This window comes from Plecotus auritus, assembly GCF_963455305.1.
Source record: "Plecotus auritus genome assembly, chromosome: 7".
Lineage (NCBI taxonomy): Eukaryota > Metazoa > Chordata > Mammalia > Chiroptera > Vespertilionidae > Plecotus > Plecotus auritus.
Window position 1 is genome coordinate 34547849 of NC_137774.1, and position 19907 is coordinate 34567755.

Below are 19907 nucleotides of genomic sequence, written 5' to 3' on the forward strand. Positions count from 1 at the left end.
GAATTTGCTAATGTTGCTTTTCACCAATTTAGGGATTCTTGGCGAAGATTGCTGGTCTCCTCACATTGCTGCTGAGCATGATTGATACTAATTTATTTTCCTTGGAAGATAAGATGCTGGGTTGCTGATTAACTGTGTGACTTTAGGTACGTTATTATTCCTCTCTGGGCTTCATTAAAAGACAGGATCATTGCTCCTCTTCACTCCAGGAAAGGAGGATTGGTTGAAGTTTGTGTAAACTCCAGGAAGTAAGTTAAGTATGGTTTGATATCATCCTTGGCACTAAGAATACCGGAAGTATTTGTACAATCAGGTCAAATGCCACTATTCAATTTAAGTGATTACTAAATACTCAGCTGACACAAGGCTAGGGTTTGACATGGTACCTTTGTTCCAGATAATAAACATGTGTAATGGCAATTACACTAATGTGTTTTGCTCTCTGCCTTTTTAAACAAGAAGGAGGATGATGACAAGGCCAGGACACTGTACATCATTCTCTCTGACCAGGCTCTCTCTGACAACACGTTTTTCCTGTCTCTTTTTGTAACTGGTAATTAGGTTCTCAGCTGAGCTGTCAGGAATCTTGACAGGTTTCACAGGCAGTCATCATCTGACAATTTACAACTCTGGGCTTCTCACAGCTGGCATGTTCCCTCCCAGGAAACCAAATTTTCTCAATCCTAAGCTCCTCCTATTACTCAAAGAGTCTGATCTGAGAAGAAAGCTAGCTTTCTCAGTACATTATCCAATTCCAAAGCAGACTGTTGGGTTCAGTGTTGGTGATGGGGAAACCTCTGTATTCAAGTATGTCCTCAGGACTAAGGGCTGACTCTATGGAGTGGGAGTCATCAAAGGCAGAAGTAGCATGGGAGTATGGGAATATAACATAGCCTTTCAAAAAGAGAGAAAAAAAATAGTTAACGAAGTTGCTTTTTCTTTTGTTCTTAAAAAGCTCAACCCCTGTACACCCCAAAAATTGAAAGCAGGGACTCAAACAGATATTTGTATACCTGTGTTCATAGCAGCATTATTCACAATAGTCAAAAGGTGGAAGCAACCCAAGTGTCCATTGACAGATGAATGGATAAATAAAATGTGATAGGAATGAAATTGGCCCTGCCTGTGTAGCTCAGTGGTTGAGCATTGACCCATGAACCAGAGGTCATGGTTTGATTCCTGGACAGGACGCATACTTGGGTTGCAGTTGTCGGCTTGATCCCCAGTGGGGGCATGCAGGAGGCATTCGATCAATGATTCTCTCTCATCATTGATGTTTCCTTCCCTCTCTCCCTCTCCCTGCCTCTCACTGAAATTAATAAAAGCATATTAAATGTTTAAAAATTTTTTAAAGGAATGAAATCATGGTACATGCTACAACATAGATCAACCTTGAAGACTCTATGTTAAGTGAAATAAGCCAATCACAAAATGACAAATACTGTGGTATTCCACTTGTATGAGGTACTTACAGTCATCAAATTTATAGAGACAGAAGTAGAATAGTGGTTACCAGGAATTAGGGGGAGGGACAGTGGGAGGAATGGGGAGTTATTGTTCAACAGGTACAGAGCTTCGGTTTTGGAAGATGAAAAGGGTCTGGTTATCTGTTACTGCAATCCTAAGTGACTTAGAATTGTTTATCTGTTGCCCTTTCCCACTAAGCTGTGATTTCAAGAATAGGAATGGTATCATATTTTTCTATCCACAGAGCCTAGCGTAATGCACATATTTGACATTCAATAAATTTTTGCTATCAACTTAATTATCCCATAAACATTTATTTGAATTGTCCACATGACATAAACTGGGTTAGAAATGGGAGATGGAAATAAGGATGAGTAAATAAAAGTTGTTAGCCTGGCCCTGGCTGGTGTTGCTCAGTGGTAGAGCATTGGCCCGCACACCAAAGGGTTTCCAGTCAAGGTCACATACCTGGGTTGCAGGTTCACTCCCAGCCCCCAGCTGGGGCGTGTGGGGTGTGGAAGGCCACCATCGATGTGTCTCTCTCACTCTCCTTCTCCCTCCACCTGCCTCCCTCTCTCCCTTCTACTCTCTTCAAAAAGCAATGGAAAAAAATATCCTCAGGTTAGGATTGAAAAAGAAAAAAAAAATTGTCGTTAGCCTTCCCTGGTCGGCATGGTTCAGTTGGTTGGAGCATCCTACTGTGCACCAAAAGGTTGCCAGTTCAATCCCTTAGTGGGGGCACATGTGTGCTGGAGAGGCCATCAGTGTTTCTCTCATACATCCATGTCTCTTTCTCTCTCTCCCTCCCCCTCTCTCTAAAATCAGTAGAACATATCCTCTAGTGAGGATTATAAACAAAAGTGTTAGCCTGGAAAGTATGGAAGAATAGCAACTACAAAGGTTAGTATGATAGAGAACTCCAGGAAAAGATGCACACACATGCTCAAGTTCCCAGGAAGTTGCCGTCACCGTGGCCCGATGTGCCTTGCTGATGGGCATTTTCTGGGTCCCTGCACATGCCAGAAATGTTTCAGAGCTGTTTAAGGTTCTAAGAATGTCTGGAAGGTACCTGCTTCCCAAACTGATGTACATACCAGATTTACACCTGGCCCTGTCATATGAACCATGTGTTTTCTGCTGTGCCTCTCTATGTTGCTTGAATCTCAAAAGTATATTTTGTGAAAGGAGTACACACTGCCCATTTCTCAGAGTTATGGTGAAAATCAAAAGAGGTCACAGATATGCAAGTTCTATTGTAACCAGTTGATAGTTGCTTTCTTTTTTTAACTGACCACAGCAAGTGCTAATATATCCTACTCTAGCTAGCATCCCCACAAAACCATATTATTTGGCCTCACCAGCAATTCTATTCTACTTGTAGTGAACATCTGTTGTTTTTGTCTGTCCAGAATTTCTCCCTCTTCTTCTGGCAAAACGTACCCTAAATTCCTTTGGGGAATTCCTCTCTACCATTCTATGTCGTTGTTGTGAGCTGTTACTCTAAGCTTCTTGCCACAGAGTGAACACACAATCCAAGCCAGAACAATCAAAATGTCTCACTCCTTGATGAGGCAACTAGCCCACCGAAGGGCATACGACACGGGGCCCAAGCTGGGGCACTCAGAGCTGTTCTTTTGGATTTTATATATTGTTATGTGAGAGTGAGAAACTTTGCTTTGCCTTTGGGGTTACTAAAGGCAATGTGTAAATCTGGACATCTGTGGCCATTCTTCTCACTCCACATTGTCCTCCCAACCCCAGTCTAGCCTCCCTGTGTTGCGTGATGAAATAAACTACTAAGATGAAAGTTCTATGTGAGGCCTACTTAAACCTCCATGGAAATTACCTGTAGTCCATAGCCCCAAATTCTGCTTATCCTCACAAAGTCCCAAATGCCTTAAATTTCTATATTTATAATATTGTAACATTTCTGTGTTGAGACTTTTTGAAGAGGAGAAATAAAGGATGAGTTTCACGTTGACCATTTATATGGTGCCATTTTATAGCTAGAAAAGACCTCTGTCCCCTGGTCAGAAAGCTGGATATATAGGAAAGGTCACACAGCAGGCAAGCGTAAGTGGTTATATAAACCTGAACTTTGGAACAAGTGCTCCTGTCACTGGTGGTCATAATACAACGTATCAGTAAAGGAAGTATCGGGTTAAAAACAATATTAAAAATCTCCTTGATTCATTTCCTGTGTGTAAACAGTATCAATGGCACCAGTTAGTGTTGGGGTATATTAAATTAGATGGCAGCAGTGGGAAGCACCTAAGCCCCCTAGTTGCACCTCTCAACACAAACAACAGACAACTGTATAATAAAATCTAACCTACAGAGAAAAATATTCAAGCAATTGGGAGCTGGGTGTGTTGTGTGGAGAGACAGAAAGATTCAAGCACCTAACAAATTTCTTTTAACTCCTAGAGCACTGGACTTTTCAGTTACAGGATCTAATAACTTCTTTTTTTTTTCTTTAAGTTGATTTGAATGGTCATTTTTAACCAAAAGACGTCTTACTAGTATAGCATTACTGCCTAATGAAGAAGAGGCCCAAAGACAATCCCAGGCCAATAAAATATTAACTTATTTTATGCTTTGATTGTCAGTTGTTTCTGTTTCATGTGGCACAACTCTAGTAGGAATTTGTGTAGTTTTTTGTTTTGTTTTGTTTTGTTTTGTTAATACTGGCAGATGTCAGCCAAAGAGAAGGGCATGACAAAATCACCAATTGGTCCCGAAGATACATTCCAAAGACCTCTCAGGCCACAAACATGCTGCCCAACCCTTCCTACATTCACAGAAGTCCCAGACAGTCATGATGCATTTGGATCATGGGGTGCTTGCCAGAGGCTAGCGTCAGAGCAATGGGATGAATATTTACCTTCTTACACATACAAAATAAGGGTGAACACTTCAAAACTTTTTCCATGGGCTAGGCCCTTTGCATGTTATCTTATTTAACCCTCACACAATCATCTTGAAGAAGGTAATGTTATACCCATTTTACAGATAAGGAAAGAAACCTTCAGTCTGGTATGAAACTGACACAAAGTAATTTAGTCACTGATGCTAGTAAGTGATGGAGATGGGAATCCACAGTCAATGATTTTAACTACTGCTCTCCTACCTTCACATCCACTGCTTGACATCTTCAGGGTTGAATGTCGTTTAGACTGTGGTACAGCTGCTCTAACTTATTCATGGCTTACTGCAGGTGCTTATCTGATAGACACCTGAGACTGAAGGGTTTTCAGGTCAGGACTTCCTTGAACTGAATTGTATTCTACAACCCTTAGGGTACCTTGGCCCAACATTGATCTATTCCTGTGGGTTAAAATGGAAGAATATGCTGCCTCCACATGCAGGGCATTTTAAAAAATGGATCCAATTATATGGGAATGCAGAGCTCAAGAAACAACTCTGTACATAATGCGTTTTATTTTCCAGCCTCTGAAGCCATGCTTATATATCAGGCAGCCTCTGTGGACATGCCTGAGTGAGGTTTGACAGCCAGACTATAACCTATCTTAGTTAGTTGGTTCTGGGATCTAAAGATGAAGTCTATGGATGCACTGATAACAGCCCAGAATGCACTGAATGTGTTTCCAGTAATGTATTTATTTGTTTACTTGGTGGTTATCCATTCCATAGAGTGTCTCACCCCTGGTTTCTAAACTGGAAATTCTAAGATGCATCCTTCTCACTAACTACCCTCTCACACAGCTTTATTGGGTTTTGCCTTGTACGAGGAAATAAAGATTTTCATACGTAATCACAATGTTATTGAAAAGAAAAGTATACACTAGCTAATTCTGGGTGAAGATATCACCATGACTAATGAAGGTTTTAGTAAAAGTCTGGTAGAATACCCAAATAAAAGTATTTTCTTTCTGTTTTTAACTATGCACTCGCGCGTGCGTGCGCGCGCGCGCACACACACACACACACACACACTTTGGAATTCAAGTTATCTTTCCATCTTATTTGCATCATTCCTGTAATTACAGATATTTGAACTAAAGGGACGCTAGAGATCATTTTAGTCTATTGTAGTTAGACAGGAAACCGAGGTCCAGAAAAGTAAAATTAAAGTCTGGTTCAGTGCACCATTTGTTTATAGGTTGTTCTACATTATTATTTAAATGTTTTGTGCATGCAGATTTTATCTCTCTAATATGATTTTGAGTCCCTAGTATGGGGAGCCACTTGAGGAAGGGGACTGGGAGGTAACGATAAAAACGGGGGCTTAAAGTACTGATCGAACCTGTACTCTAATACAGATACAGTTACTGTAACTCTACAGTTACTCTAACACAGAATTGCACAGTTAGTTAACATTATGAGCTTTCCTCTTTTGTAATGAGAATCATCATCACCATCCTTCTTTCAGGGTTGTTGGGAAGATCAAGAGGATAATGAAGATAAAGCACTTCATACGGTTCTTGGCATAGGGTAACGCTATAAACGTTCGTTTCTTTTGCCCTCTTCTATATTTTACGTAAACCTAACACACAGTAGAAATTCAACAAGTATTTGTTACATGGAGTTGAACATGACTTGATCTTTTACTGAGTGACAATACTGAAAAGATAGTCTCATTGGATAGATATCATATCAGTCAGAGCACCCACCCACACTTTGACAAGCTATCACACAGATACATGTGCAACAACAAATACAATGACATTACATGTGGTCATGCATCTCTCTCACACACTGGAAATATGCATATGGTATCAAGCTTGTCCTTGGTTGGTCATGCCAGGATTACAATATGGTGGAGAGAATGTGCTTTGGATTCATTCACAACTAGTTTAAAATTCTAGTTCACCATTTACTTACTAGATGATGATCTTAGGCAAGTGACATAAGCTCTTTGAACTCTGGTCTCCTTACCTATAAAATGCAGGTAATAATAATAGTACCTACCTCACAAGTTTGTTGTGAGGATTAAATAAGACAATGTAGAGAAATAGCTTATCCTTGATTTTTGTCTCTGCTTGAGTAACTTTTCTATCAAGGTCAAAACATAGTTGGTACAGCCCGGCCTGAGTTGCTCAGTGGTTAAGCATCAACCTATGAACCAGGAGGTCATAGTTCGATTTCCAGTCAGGGCACATGCCTGGGTTCCAGGCTCGATCTCCAGTGTGGGCATGCAGGAGGCAGCCGATCAATGATTCTCTCTCTCATCATTGATGTCTCTATCTCTTTCCCTCTCCCTTCCTCTCTGAAATCGATAAAAATACATTTTAAAAACAACAGCAACAACAAAAAGACATAGTCGGTATACATTCTTCACCCCACAGCTTTTTTATACTAATGCACAGGCTCAAGGGATACCTAATTGAGACATGAGAAGGCCTGACAGGGAAGTAATGGTTTGATTCCAGGTCAGGGCAGGTGACCGGTTTCCAGCTTGTACCCAGTGGGGGGCATGCAGGATAGATGGTTCTCTCTTACCATTGATATTTCTGTCTGTCTCCCTTCATCTCTCTGAAATCAATAAAAACGTATTATATATATAAAAAAGACATTTTGGCCCTGACCGGTTTCGCTCAGTGGATAGAACGTCCGCCTGCGGACTGAAGGGTCCCAGGTTCAATTCCGATCAAGGGCATGTACCTTGGTTGCAGGCACATCCCCAGTAGGGGTGTGCAGGAGGCAGCTGATCGATGTTTCTCTCTCATCGATGTTTCTAACTCTCTATCCCTCTCCCTTCCTCTCTGTAAAAAAATCAATAAAATATATTTAAAAAAAAAAGACATTTTGGCCCCAGCCGGTTTGGCTCAGTGGATAGAGCATAGGCCTGTGGACTGGAGGGTCCCAGGTTTGATTCCAGTCAAGGGCACATACCTCAGTTGCAGGCTCCTCTCTGGACTGGGCCCTGGTCAGGGCTCATGGAGGAGGCAACCAATCAATGTGTCTTCTCACATCAATGTTTCTCTCTGTCTTTCCCTCTCTCTAAAAATCAATGGAAAAATATCCTCAGGCGAGGATTAACAACACAACACAAAACAAAACAAAACAAAAGACATGTTGGAAACTATTGGGAAAAACTAAACATGGATTGGATATTAAATGGTAGCCCTTGACCGTTTGGTTCAGTGGATACAGCGTAGGCCTGCGGACTAAAGGTTCCCAGGTTCGATTCTGGTCAAGGGCATTTACCTCTGTTGCAGGCTTCTCCCTGGCCCGTGTTCTGGTCGGGGCTCCTGTAGGAAGCAATCAATCGATGTGTTTCTCTCACGTTGATATTTCTCTCTGTCTTTCTCTCTCTCTTCCACTTTCTCTAAAAATCAATGGAAAAATATCCTCAGGTGGGGATTACAAAAAAAATTATTGTAAAGGTATGATAATATTTTGGCTATATTACAACAAAAGTCTTTGTTAGAGATAATACATATGAAGTGTTTATATGTGAAATGTTATGACAGTTTACTAGAGATTTATTAAAAACATCATAAGAGAATAGGTGAAACAAGAATGATAAAGTGTTGATAATAGTTGAAGCTGGGCAATGGATACATGAAGGTTTATTATTTTATCTTACTCCTTTTGTGTATGCTTGAAATTTTCCATAAAAAGTTAAGAATGAATACTATGGGAAAACCTGAATCTCTTTCCATTCCCAAATGTTTGAAATAACTAGAAGTGAACATTTTGTTGTTGTTAATCGTCACCCGAAGATATTTTTCCATAGAATTTTAGAGAGCATGGAAGAGATGGGGATAGAGAGAAACATCCATCGGTTGCCTCCTATACGTACTCCATAGAGTCTGCAATGGAAATACAAGGTACATACCCTTGACCAGAATTGAACCTAGGACCCTTCAATCTGAGGGCTGACTCTCTATCCACTGAGCCAACCCGGCTAGGGCTAGATGTGAGCATTCTTGCTATAACACTTTCAGAAGGATAAGGATTGGTGGGACATCATTTAAGAGGTGGGTGGAGGAAGAGGAATCCTGGGGACAGGAAGGTAGAAAGAAAACTGGTTTTGAGTGGTGTTGAAAAAGCCAAAGAGGAACACAGTTTCAAGATGGAAGGAGTATAACTATGTCAAACATTGCAGATGTCAAGAAGGAAAGGATTAAAATGATTCCACTAGACATAGTAACTGGGAGGTTACCCGTGCCCTTTGTAAGATCAGTTCTGGTGGAGGTGAGAAAATAGGTAACTTTTCTAAAAGCTTGGCTGTGAAGGAAGAGATGCGAAAAATGTAATGTTTCTTTACCCCCAAAGAAGGAGGAACTAGGGTGTGTGTGTGTGTGTGTGTGTGTGTGTGTGTGTGTGTGTGTGTGTTTTAATGCAGAGGGGCAGTTGCCATTCGAGAGTGTCAATGTAGGTGAAAAGAGGAATGACTAACAGACACAGAAGAAGGACCCTTACTTACTAAGAGAGAGAATCTTTGGAACAAATTATATGTATATCCCATTGAAGCAGATAGCTTGTTTTTCTGATCAAAGCCAGTTTATTTTCCCAGTTTATTGTCTCTCCTAATAACTGTTTTGGAGTACATTTTTACTCATAAGTCTCACACAACAAATCTATATCAGTTGTTTTATTGGTTGAAGAACCGATTTTTTTATGACTGCATTTTAGGCACATCTTTCAGTTCTTGAATAAAATTGCTCCCTTTGTAGTCCACGAAAGGGTTTTCTTCCCTGAAAAAAAAAAAAAAAGTTTTCACCACAAAAAAAAAAAAAAAAAATGAGAAGCTCTACCTCTTCCCTGAATTAGGACCCTTGGGACTGTTTACTGCTCTTGTTTCAAAACTTCTCATCACTCAACCTACTAAAAAAAATCCACAAAAACTTTTCAAGAATTTGTCTATTTCCTACCATCAGCATACAGGGTGGTTCAGATCTGTATTTCTCTTATTACCATTCCAAAAACTATTAGAATCTTACAACTCAACTACATACCGATTACACTGACCAGTTTACCTCTAAATCCAACGGAGGGGTTGAACTAAGGTATGTAAGAACGGGATATTCTACATGTAAACTTCTCAATCGCAGGGTTAGTGGCGGGCGGATGGGTTGGGAATGGGAAGAAGGAAGGAGAGCAGATAAGCTCTTCTTTCTCAGATTTCAGGGTGAAATGAATGCATCTGACGCGGCGTGGCATAAGAGCTGCCAGCTGAATGAGGCCAGGCTGGACAGAGGCTGAGGATCAGGGCCACTCTGGAGACTCCGCCCAGCGCAAGTCCTCGCGCGCTCCCGTGAGGGCGTGCACGCGCACGCAGTCGTGTCTCGCGCAGGGTCGGGCCTGTCAGGCGGGAAATCTCGCGAGATCGGAGACTGGGATGACTATCGGGAGGAGGGGAGTGGTGTCGGGGAAGGGGGGGAACCTGGGCAGCGGCCGGGCTCTCTGGCTTCAGGGCTCGGAGAGCGAGAGGGAGGGTGGCAAAGAGAGTGAGTTGGTGCCGCCGCCTGCCTGAGGAGAGAGGAGGGGTCCCGCTTGCCTGCGCCCTTCGCGGGCCGAGAGCGCTAGGCACCCACGAACCTCTGAGGCCTCCCGGCCCCTGGGGACCCCGCCCCGTCGCCGCCGGCCGGCCGGCCCGCGGCCTCTTTTCCCTTTGTGAGCGCCCCCTTCCCAGGGGTGGTGGTGGTGGTGGCAGAGGGTTGTGCGTGGGCCTGCCCGCCGAGGGGCCGCGGTGGGGGACCGACAGGGCCTCGGCTGTGTGAGGACGAGAGGCGGCCGAGGCCCGGGCCGGTTCCCCCGAAGCGGCGGCGGCTCCCGGCACTTCCCCGCGCCATCTTAGCTGAGCCCAAGCGCTGAGGGCGCCTCCTCGACCCCAGTCGTCCCCTCGCTCCCCCCCCACCCCCCCGCCCCTTGTCGCAGAGCTTGGGCTGGGCGGCTCGTTGGGGCTCCGGGGGGGCGGGGGGGCAGCGGTGTGTCGCCAGGCCCCCTCCTCCTCACTCCTCGCCTTCCAGCGTAGCGGCTACCCCAGCGCTGTAGGGGGCTGCGCCTGCCTACTCCGCCCCAGACCTGTCGGCGAAAGGGTAAGGGCACCTCTGCTTTGGGTAAGGGAGACTTGGAGGGGGCGGGGAAATTCGGCCCACTGTGGCCTCTGGGCGGAAGGAGGGTTGTGGGAGTGGGGTGGAGGAGGGAGACAAGGAGGGTCTGTGATTCAGTGGGTGGGGTGAAGAAGGTGGTGAGGTGGACGCCCTCCTGTTTTGAGGGGCAAGAGCAATTACATTCCTCTTTCCTGAGGGTCACCGGAAGGGGTGGTGGAAGGGGATGCCTCCAGGAAGGTGTGGCCCTCAGTGGGAAACGGGGTTGATGTTCACCCCGATTTAAAAGGCGCGAGGCCCCTTTCCCTTCTGGTCCCTCTGCTCCTCCCTCTCCTTTGTAGTGTCTGTATTCTAGGGAAGGGAGACTGTTCTGGGTAGCCTGCTGGGTGGATTCCAAGCCCGCCCCCCCCAACCCCCAGGAAATCTATACCCCTTTTCTGTAGGGGTGATGGAAGCGTTTTTCTCCCCTTACCCTTCCCCCTACCCCATCTTTAGTCTGCTGCAGTGCTGCAGAAGTCCAAGGCAGTTTCTTCATACACAGGCCCGTGTATACACTGAAGGGAGGGGGAGCAGGAGAGGGAAGTAATGGCGCTTCCCTTGGAAAGGTTACTCTTTTCCTTTGGTTTTAAATCGATAACAGTACCGGTTTAATACTCTTCCCCTGAGATCGCCCCTGGGAAGTTATCTGTTCCTGTTGTTATTGTCTGGGCTGAGGGGAGAGGGATAGGCCTCTCGAGAAGGGACCCTGCCATGTTAGAACAGTTTTAATATCTCTCGATCTTTCTTTAAACACCGGATTGACATTTTTGTGTGAGCATATTGGGTTTTCATTAGGATTCAAATAAGATAACTTGGTATCCCCCTACCCCCTTATTTCGTTTTATTTTCTTCCTATGACTTCTGTAGTTCTTGAAGAATTATTAAAGATCATTGCATACAGACAGGCAGTCTGATGGACATTCCTCTCTGGGCTCTGAAATTTTAGGGTTAATGCTATTTTGTAGAACACTGAAATTGGAAAACTTTGAAAATGATTAGGTTATAAATCTTTCTGTAGCAAATGCTTTGTTAAGGAAATGAGAAAAATAAACGCTGTAATTTGCTTAATTATGCTATGATAGCATCTATATTTGTAGTCAATAAGTTGTTTTTCCACTTCTTTTGCTTCATGTCATATTTGTTTAAGACAAATTTTCTTGTCTGGTTTACATAGTACTTGTTGGTTGCGTCCTTTAGTAGAGTAGAAATAAGAAAAATAAATATTTTGACATTCTGGAAGTGTGTTGCCAAGTGTATTTTGTTACCAAAGAGTAGTCTTGAAGTCTACTGTTGATACTTTTTTCTTCAGTATATAAATTTATTGATGAAGTGATTTCAAAATGTTCCATATTGAATATTCACAGAATTAATTATTTCACAAAGCAATGAAGATAACTAAAATATCCTCATATAATAAAAGCCTAATATGCACATGGTCCCCTCCAATGGGAGTTCCACTAGGGAGTTTGACCAGGGGGCAGGGCTGGCCAGCCAACCGCCTGGGGCCCATGCCCCTGGCTGGCCCTGTCCCTGCTGGTGGCAGGCAGTTGGGGGAAGGGAGGTCCCAGCGGCAGCCACTAGGGACCCTACCGGTGCACCAATTTCATGCACTGGGCCTCTAGTATACATATAGACATGAATTGTCTTGATATTTTATTATTTGGTATTTAAGCTTCACTTAGTGGGTGACATTTTTAAAGACTTTCAAACGCCATCTACATTTAATGTCCGTAAGAGCTTTTGTTGTATTTTTTGTTTGTTTTTGCATTTTGAAACCTGTTTTAAGACAGGGATTTAAAGATGTTAGTAGTAGGAGGGTTAGACACCAATTTAGTTTCTGTCATCTTATTTTATGATTTTAATATGGGGAGACACATTAATGGTCTGTTAAGTTAGATTTATTATTTTTCCTCAGAAAACGGAATTTTGCTTCTTTTTATTTTTATCTGGGCTTATTTTAACTTTCTTTATTGTTTTGTTAATCCACACCTGAGGATATTTTTTCCCATTACTTTTTAGAAAGAGTAGGGGGTGGGATAGAAAGGTGAGAGGGAGAGAGAGAAACATCAGTGTGAGAGAGACACATTGACTGGTTGCCTCCCAGATGAGGGTGAGGAGCAGGGAGCGAACCAGATTATGTGCTCTGGACCTGGAATGGAACCCAAGACTCTGTGCATAGGCCGATGCTCTAACCACTCATCAACACCAGGCAGGGCTAGAGTTATTTTAAACAGCACTTCCTATAAATCTTTATTTCATGGCACAAAGCTGCATGTTGTGATGTGTAGAGTTTTCCCCTATCTGGCAAATTATTCCATAAAGTTTAATTCTCTGTCATGGTTTGTTGTTGATAATTCATATATACTAGCATGAATAAATGCAAACATACTGCTTAGTAAAGAGTGACTTTTTATCTTGGAAAGATGCAAGTGGAGAGGATTTATTAATAAAGGCTACAAAACGTAAGTATGTACACAGAATATAGGTAAACTACTTGCTATAATTCAGCATGTTAGAACTGAAAGAGGTACTTTTTAGGACAACTAAAAAGAAACCCTGTTTTCTGTCACTGGTGGGAATTGTGCTAAAAGTGGTAAAAGTATGTTCATGATCAATTTGATAAATTCATTATTAAGGAAAAACTGCCGGAGGGTTATTTCAGCCGACTTCTGATGCCACTGTCAGAAAGAATACTGAGAGCTCTTAGTCTGGGTTGGTTGATTTCAGATTAGTATGGTACTTCTGTAACTAAATAGTTCATCTACAAAATGGCAGTGTACATCACTTCCTGTTCTTTCACAACTGGCTCTTTCTCTAGATTCCCTTTTAATGACTTAATTTTTGGCATTCTGATTCTGATTTGTTAATTTGGTTATAATTATCATGTTTTATAGATGGAAGAATTTCTTAGAATCAGCTGGGTTTAAAGGCTTTGAATAGTCTAAGATTATTTTGGCAGTAACTAAACTTCCTTACAAATGAAGGAAAGTTTCTCAAACAAATTTAAACTCTGAGAGGTTTTTAAGAAATACAATAGTGTACATTAGGACTCAAAGTATGAGTGAGTTGAATAGAAAATAATTATTATATTTTCTATAATACATATTTTGGGAGAGCTGTGGATACGGCAATTGAATGTACGTTAAATATAAAACAAGATTTCTGTAGATCAAGGCATATACATGATATTTGGTCTGGTGGTATGATGCCATCCCACTAATAAAAAAGAAACTTGTTACAGAATACTAGAAAGACTGGATTCTCTTCACTAACCATGAAGAATATAATTTGTTTTAAGAATTTGTTGGTACTTAGGTATGAATACTTAGTAAATCCAAAAGTTAGGCCAACTATTGATATTGAAATTAGAGTTGAGATCAATTCTAATTACCTGGAGATAAATTCTGGTGGTTTTTTTTTTTTACCCCTTGACTGATTTGTATATTAAAGTCAGTTAATTTTTCACCTGGGCAGAGTGGCTCAGTTGGTTGAGCATCATTCTGTGCACCAAAAGGTTGCCAGTTTGATTCCCAGTCAGGGCACATACCTGGGGTTGCTGGTTTGATCCCCAGTTGAGTACCTTATGGGAGGCAAATTATTGGATGTTTCTCTCCCTCTGCCCTCCCCACTCCAAGCATGTCCTTGGTGAGGATTTAAAACAAAAGTTAGTTAAGTTTTCCATTGTATCTGTTTTTGGCTTTCAATGGTCTCTATTACTTAAAATAATTATACTCATACTAATTTAATCTTTTTGAAATTAAGAGCTTTTTTGTATATATTAGTTAAAGGTTGCTGTTCGTTACAGGATCATATTTGAATGAATCTCTTCCAAAAGTGTTATTTCTGTAATCAAGTCTTGCATAAAATTGGGATTGTTTCATTAAACAGAGTGCCAGTGTATGTTAATCTGCCTTTAGGTTTCTGTACTTGTTTATGGATGGATTATTTTTTAATTTCAAATTCTAAAATATAAATGAAAAAGATACGAATCTGTAATTCATTCCATTCCATTGTTGGATCAAAGTATTATAGTTTTTAGTAATAAAAATTAATGTTTAATTTCATTAAAGATGTCCAATTTCTTCTAAATGTCAACATGAATTAAAAAGTTGGGTGGATGGACTAGAAATAATTTTTCATTTGAGATGTAATCTGTCAACATTTGGTAACAATTATTTCTATGTCAGTCTCTTTCATTTGTACTAGAAGCAGACTTTTTGTTCTGAAAAACTGTCTAAGGCCACATCTTCTTATCTAGTAGAAAAATAAGTGGCCTATAAAAGGTGGAAAGGTTTTTCAAAATATAAGTACCTGTAAATATAAGTACATGTAAATAAGGTAAGTAAAAGTACAAGTTACTGAGTACTTTGTATAATATATATATATATATAGCTATTAAAAATGCCAGTGTCAGATAACTATATTTAATTGGCCTCTATTATCTTTAAAACTGAGAAGGGGCTAATTTTTCCTTTTGATAAAATTTAAAATTATTCAATACTAGAGGCCTGGTGCACAAAATTCATGCACTCAGGGGTGGGGGGTTCCCTCAGCCCTGCCTGCGCCCTCGTAGTCCAGGAGTCCTCAGGGGATGTCCAACTGAAGCCGCCGGTCGGACATCCTTAGCGCTGCCATGGAGGTGGGAGAAGCTCCGCTCGCCAGCCGTGAGCTTGGCTTCTGGCTGAGCAGTGCTCCCCTGTGGGAGTGCACTGACCACCAGGGGGTAGCTCCTGCATTGAGCGTCTGTCCCCTGATGGTCATTGTGCATCATAGTGACTGGTGGTTCCGCCGTTCGGTTGATTTGCATATTAGCCTTTTATTATATAGGATGATAGTGTTGTACAGATTTAGAAGTAGATGAATCACTTCATTCAGAAATAGATGCAAAGTTTAGTTTCTGAGAAAAACATCCTTCCTATATAATAAAAGCCTAATATGCAGATTGTCCTCTCGGGTGGTCATTCGACTGGGAAACTGGGAGTTTGACCCCTCACTATGACATGTGCTGACCACCAGTGGCATGGAACTTGGTGGATGTCAGCGAAATGGCACTGGCAATGAGCGGCATTGGAGGCGCTGCCGGCCCCAATGGGCCCCGATGAGAGCAGGACCGTTGCGGGATGGTGGAGCAGGGGAGTGGGTGGCACCAGGCCAAGGCGGGTGCAAGCAGTCAGGGCCCGGCCCCGACTGATCGCCCCGCCCCCGACTGATCGCTCTGCCGATGGTGACCAGAGATGGGGGTGGGGCTGCTGCCTGGCTCCCAGGTGCTGAAGGAGTCGGGTGGAGGGCCTGGCCCCGATCGATTGCCCTGCAGGCGAGATGGTGGAGCAGGTGAGGGGGCGGTGCCAGGCCATGGCGAGGTGCCAGGCGGAGCTGCGAGGCTGGGGGTGTGAGCTGGGGCCCGATCCCCGCAGGCCACCCTGAGGGACCCCACCTGTGAATGAATTGGTGCACCGGGCCTCTAGTTAACAAATAATAGAATGGAACAAAATAATTCTGATTTTCAGCCACCAATAATAATAAAACTGGCACTTAATCTTAATTTCACCATTTATTAGCTGTGTAACTTGTTTGTGTAACTTTTTAAGCTTTACTTTCCCCATCTATAAAATGAAGGTAGTATCCACTTTACAAGGTTGTTAGGTTTAAATGGGATAACCCTTGTTAAATACTTAACATATTGCCTGATACATATTAACACTCATTAAGTTTTTGGCTACCACACACTAGCTGCTTATGAAATACTTACAAATGAATACAGAGGATTTAATATTTAAGAATGAATTGCATTCCATAATTTTGATTTGAAGGTGGATTTATACATTTGGAGTTCAACATATATATATTTGAAAAGAAATGGTTAGAATTTCTACCAAGGATAGCTTACAAACTTTTTGAACCTGTAATGGACTATTATGTAATTCCCCAAGTAATTTTCTTTTTCCTGTGCTGTATCTAAAGCTCGTCCTAAAGAATAAATTTCCTTTTCTTTTGGCACTTCATTTGTTTATTTAAGGCTCAGTTGGTGTATCACTCTTTTACTGCCTGGAGCTCTTTTCACCATCCCTAGTTTTGAAAGCATGCAAAGTACTCATGCTTTCCTAAGCATTTTTTTATTGTTTTTAAAGGTATCCTTTGTAGGTGTGTCTTCACCTTGAAAGTGCTTTATATTCCACAATTTATTAATTCAACACGTATTAAGTGATGATTATGTGCTAGTAATATACACTGTGTGGCCAGATTATTATGATCTCTGAATGCATAATAATCTGGCCACTCATATGTATATATATAGAGGCCCGGTATATGAATTCGTGCATGGGTGGGGTCTGGCCAGCCTGGCCAGGGGGAGGGGACATGGGTGGTTGGCCAGCCTGCCTGCTGTTCGAATTCCTGGTCAAGGGGACAATTTACATATTAGCCTTTTATTATATAGGATATACACTGAGTGGCCAGATTATTATGCATTCAGAGATCATAATCTGGCCACTCAGTGTATAGTCCCTGCTCTGGAGGAATTGTCTTCTCATTCTTTCCACCTCCTGATTAGTTTTCTCAAACCAGGTATTCATAGGAGAGGAAGGACCTTCCTATCATTGTCAGTTCCTATAAGCCAGTGCTTTTCAAACTTTAGGTTGTGACCCATTAGTGGCTTGTGAATTCAATTTACTGAGTCACAGTAACAGTTATTAAAAATGAAAAATAATCTATATATATAAAAAGCCAGTGACCATAATAACCGTACCGACTGGTTGCTATGATACCCACTGTGGCCAGCGAACCGGCCAATCAGGTTGGGGCCGGCCGGCCAACCTTGCGGTTCCTTCCCCCTGCTGGCCTGTTCCTGATCGGACTCTTCCACCCTGATCAAGAGCGGGCCACCGGCCAAACACCCCTTCCCTCCCCCTGGCCAGCCCTGCCCCTGATCAGCCCGCCCCACCACCATAGGCCCGCAGCCCCACCCCCTGGCCACCCCACCCCTTACTGCACCCCCCACCCCTGATCACACCCCCCACTCCAATAGGGAGGGGGGCTGGCCAGCCAACCTCCTGCAGCCCCTCCCCCTGGCTGGCCATGCCCTCGATGGGCCCCCACCATCCTGATCGGCCCACAGCCCCTCCCCCTGGCCGGCCTGGCCCCTGATCAGCCCCCCACCCCAATAGGGGGTGGGGCCGGCCTGCCAATCTCCTGCAGCCCCTCCCCCCGGCCTGCCAATCTCCTGCAGCCCCTCCCCCCACCTGGCCCCACCCCAGATCAGTCCCCCCAACCCATGCCCTTACCCCCTCCACTGTCTTCATCCATAGGTGTAAGATTTTTGCCCAATCTCTTCCCACACCCCTTACACCCCCTTTCCCCCGAGAATTGTCAGTCCATTCCCTTTCTGTGCCTCTGATTCTTTTATATTCATCAGTTTATTCTGTTCATCAGATTTTTTATTCACTTGATTTTTAGATTCACTTGTTGATAGGTATGTATTTGTTGTCATTTTGTTGTTCATAATTTTTATCTTTACCTTTTTCTTCTTCTTCCTCTACTTAAAGAATACCCTTCAGCATTTCCCATGGCCCCTCCCCCAGGCCGCTGGGCCCGGATCAGCACCCCCTGCCCCCTGATTGGCCCCCCAACCCCAACCATCTCCTCTTTCCTACAGGCCGAGCCCCAATCTGCCCTGATTGGGGCCAGGCTGGCCAGACCCCACCTGTGCACGAATTTGTGCCCTGGGCCTCTAGTGGGAAATATCAGAGTGTGGTATGTAAGTAAGGGTAAGCATTGTATGGGAAACTTTTTTTTTCTGTATTTTTATGTGCTCTGGGTACCCAGTTAAATTTTTTTGAAATTTCTTTTTTAATTCATTCTTTTTACTTCTAATCTCATGTCTTTGAATATGCTTGTTTTTTCTTTTACTTTAATAACCCTACTTTCAATCTCTAATTGCCAGTCTGTTTGGTAGTTATGTTGTGTATATTTACCTTTCCTAAGCTTGTAGGGTACTGAGGACTCTAAAAGATCCTGGAAAAAGTAGCCGTAGTTTTGGGTATGATGGTAACCATTGAGTTTTTTTTTTTTTATTGGGGAACATGTGTCATCATGTATGTAGTGCCACATCCTATGTGTATGAGTGCAGTTTCTCATGAATTACAGAATTTATTTTTAAAAAAGAGGATGATTTATTTGTAACATTAAGAATATACTTTTTATTTTTATCCAGTAGATTTAATTTTAAAAATTTTAATTACAAAATATGTTTTAATAAGATTTATTATGTGCCTATTTAAATGTGTTAAATAAATATAATAAGTATATAGTTGATCCTTGAGTGACATGAAAGTTAGGGGTGCTGACCTCCTGCATAGTGGAAAACTCACATATAACTTTTTTTAAAAAAAATAAATCTTTATTGTTCAGATTATTACCTATGTTCCTCTTTTTTGCCCCCATAGCTCCCCTCCACCTGATTCCCCACCCCACCCCATGCCCTTACCCCCTCCACTGTCTTCATCCATAGGTGTAAGATTTTTGCCCAATCTCTTCCCACACCCCTTACACCCCCTTTCCCCCGAGAATTGTCAGTCCATTCCCTTTCTGTGCCTCTGATTCTTTTATATTCATCAGTTTATTCTGTTCATCAGATTTTTTATTCACTTGATTTTTAGATTCACTTGTTGATAGGTATGTATTTGTTGTCATTTTGTTGTTCATAATTTTTATCTTTACCTTTTTCTTCTTCTTCCTCTTCTTAAAGAATACCCTTCAGCATTTCATATAATCCTGGTTTGGCAGTGATGAACTTCTTTAGTTTTTTCTTGTCTGTGAAGCTCTTTATCTGACCTTCAATTCTAAATGATAACTTTGCTGGGTAGAGTAATCTTGGTTGTAGGTTCTTGCTGTTCATCATTTTGAATATTTCTTGCCACTCCCTTCTGGCCTGCATAGTTTCTGTTGAGAAATCAGCTGACAGTCGTATGGGTGCTCCCTTGTTGGTAACTAACTGTTTTTCTCTTGCTGCTTTCAAGATTCTCTCTTTGTCTTTTGCCCTTGGCATTTTAATTATGATGTGTCTTGGTGTGGTCCTCTTTGGATTCCTCTTGTTTGGGGTTCTGTGCACTTCCTGGACTTGTAAGTCTATTTCTTTCACCAGGTAGGGAAGTTTTCTGTCATTATTTCTTCTAATAGGTTTTCAATATTTTGCTCTCTCTCTTCTTCTGGAACCCCAATAATTCTGATGTTGGTACACTTAAAGTTGTCCCAGAGGCTCCTTACACTATCTTCATATTTTTGGATTCTTTTTTCTTTTTGTTTTTCTGATTGGGTGTTTTTTGTTTCCTCATGTTTCAAATCTTTGGTTTGATTCTTGGGGTCCTTTGATCTACTGTTGGA

The 19907-nt window shown here is 42.3% G+C and overlaps 1 protein-coding gene across 1 annotated transcript in view; it reads left to right on the plus strand.

Annotated features, from left to right (window-relative positions):
* Window positions 1-9768: 9768 nt before the first annotated feature.
* Window positions 9769-19907, plus strand: part of TAOK1 (TAO kinase 1) — a 130466-nt gene continuing 120327 nt past the window's right edge. Inside the window, exon 1 of the mRNA XM_080681445.1 lies at window positions 9769-10478. The gene's annotated coding sequence lies outside the window, so the exon portion shown is untranslated. The remainder of the gene's footprint in view (window positions 10479-19907) is intronic.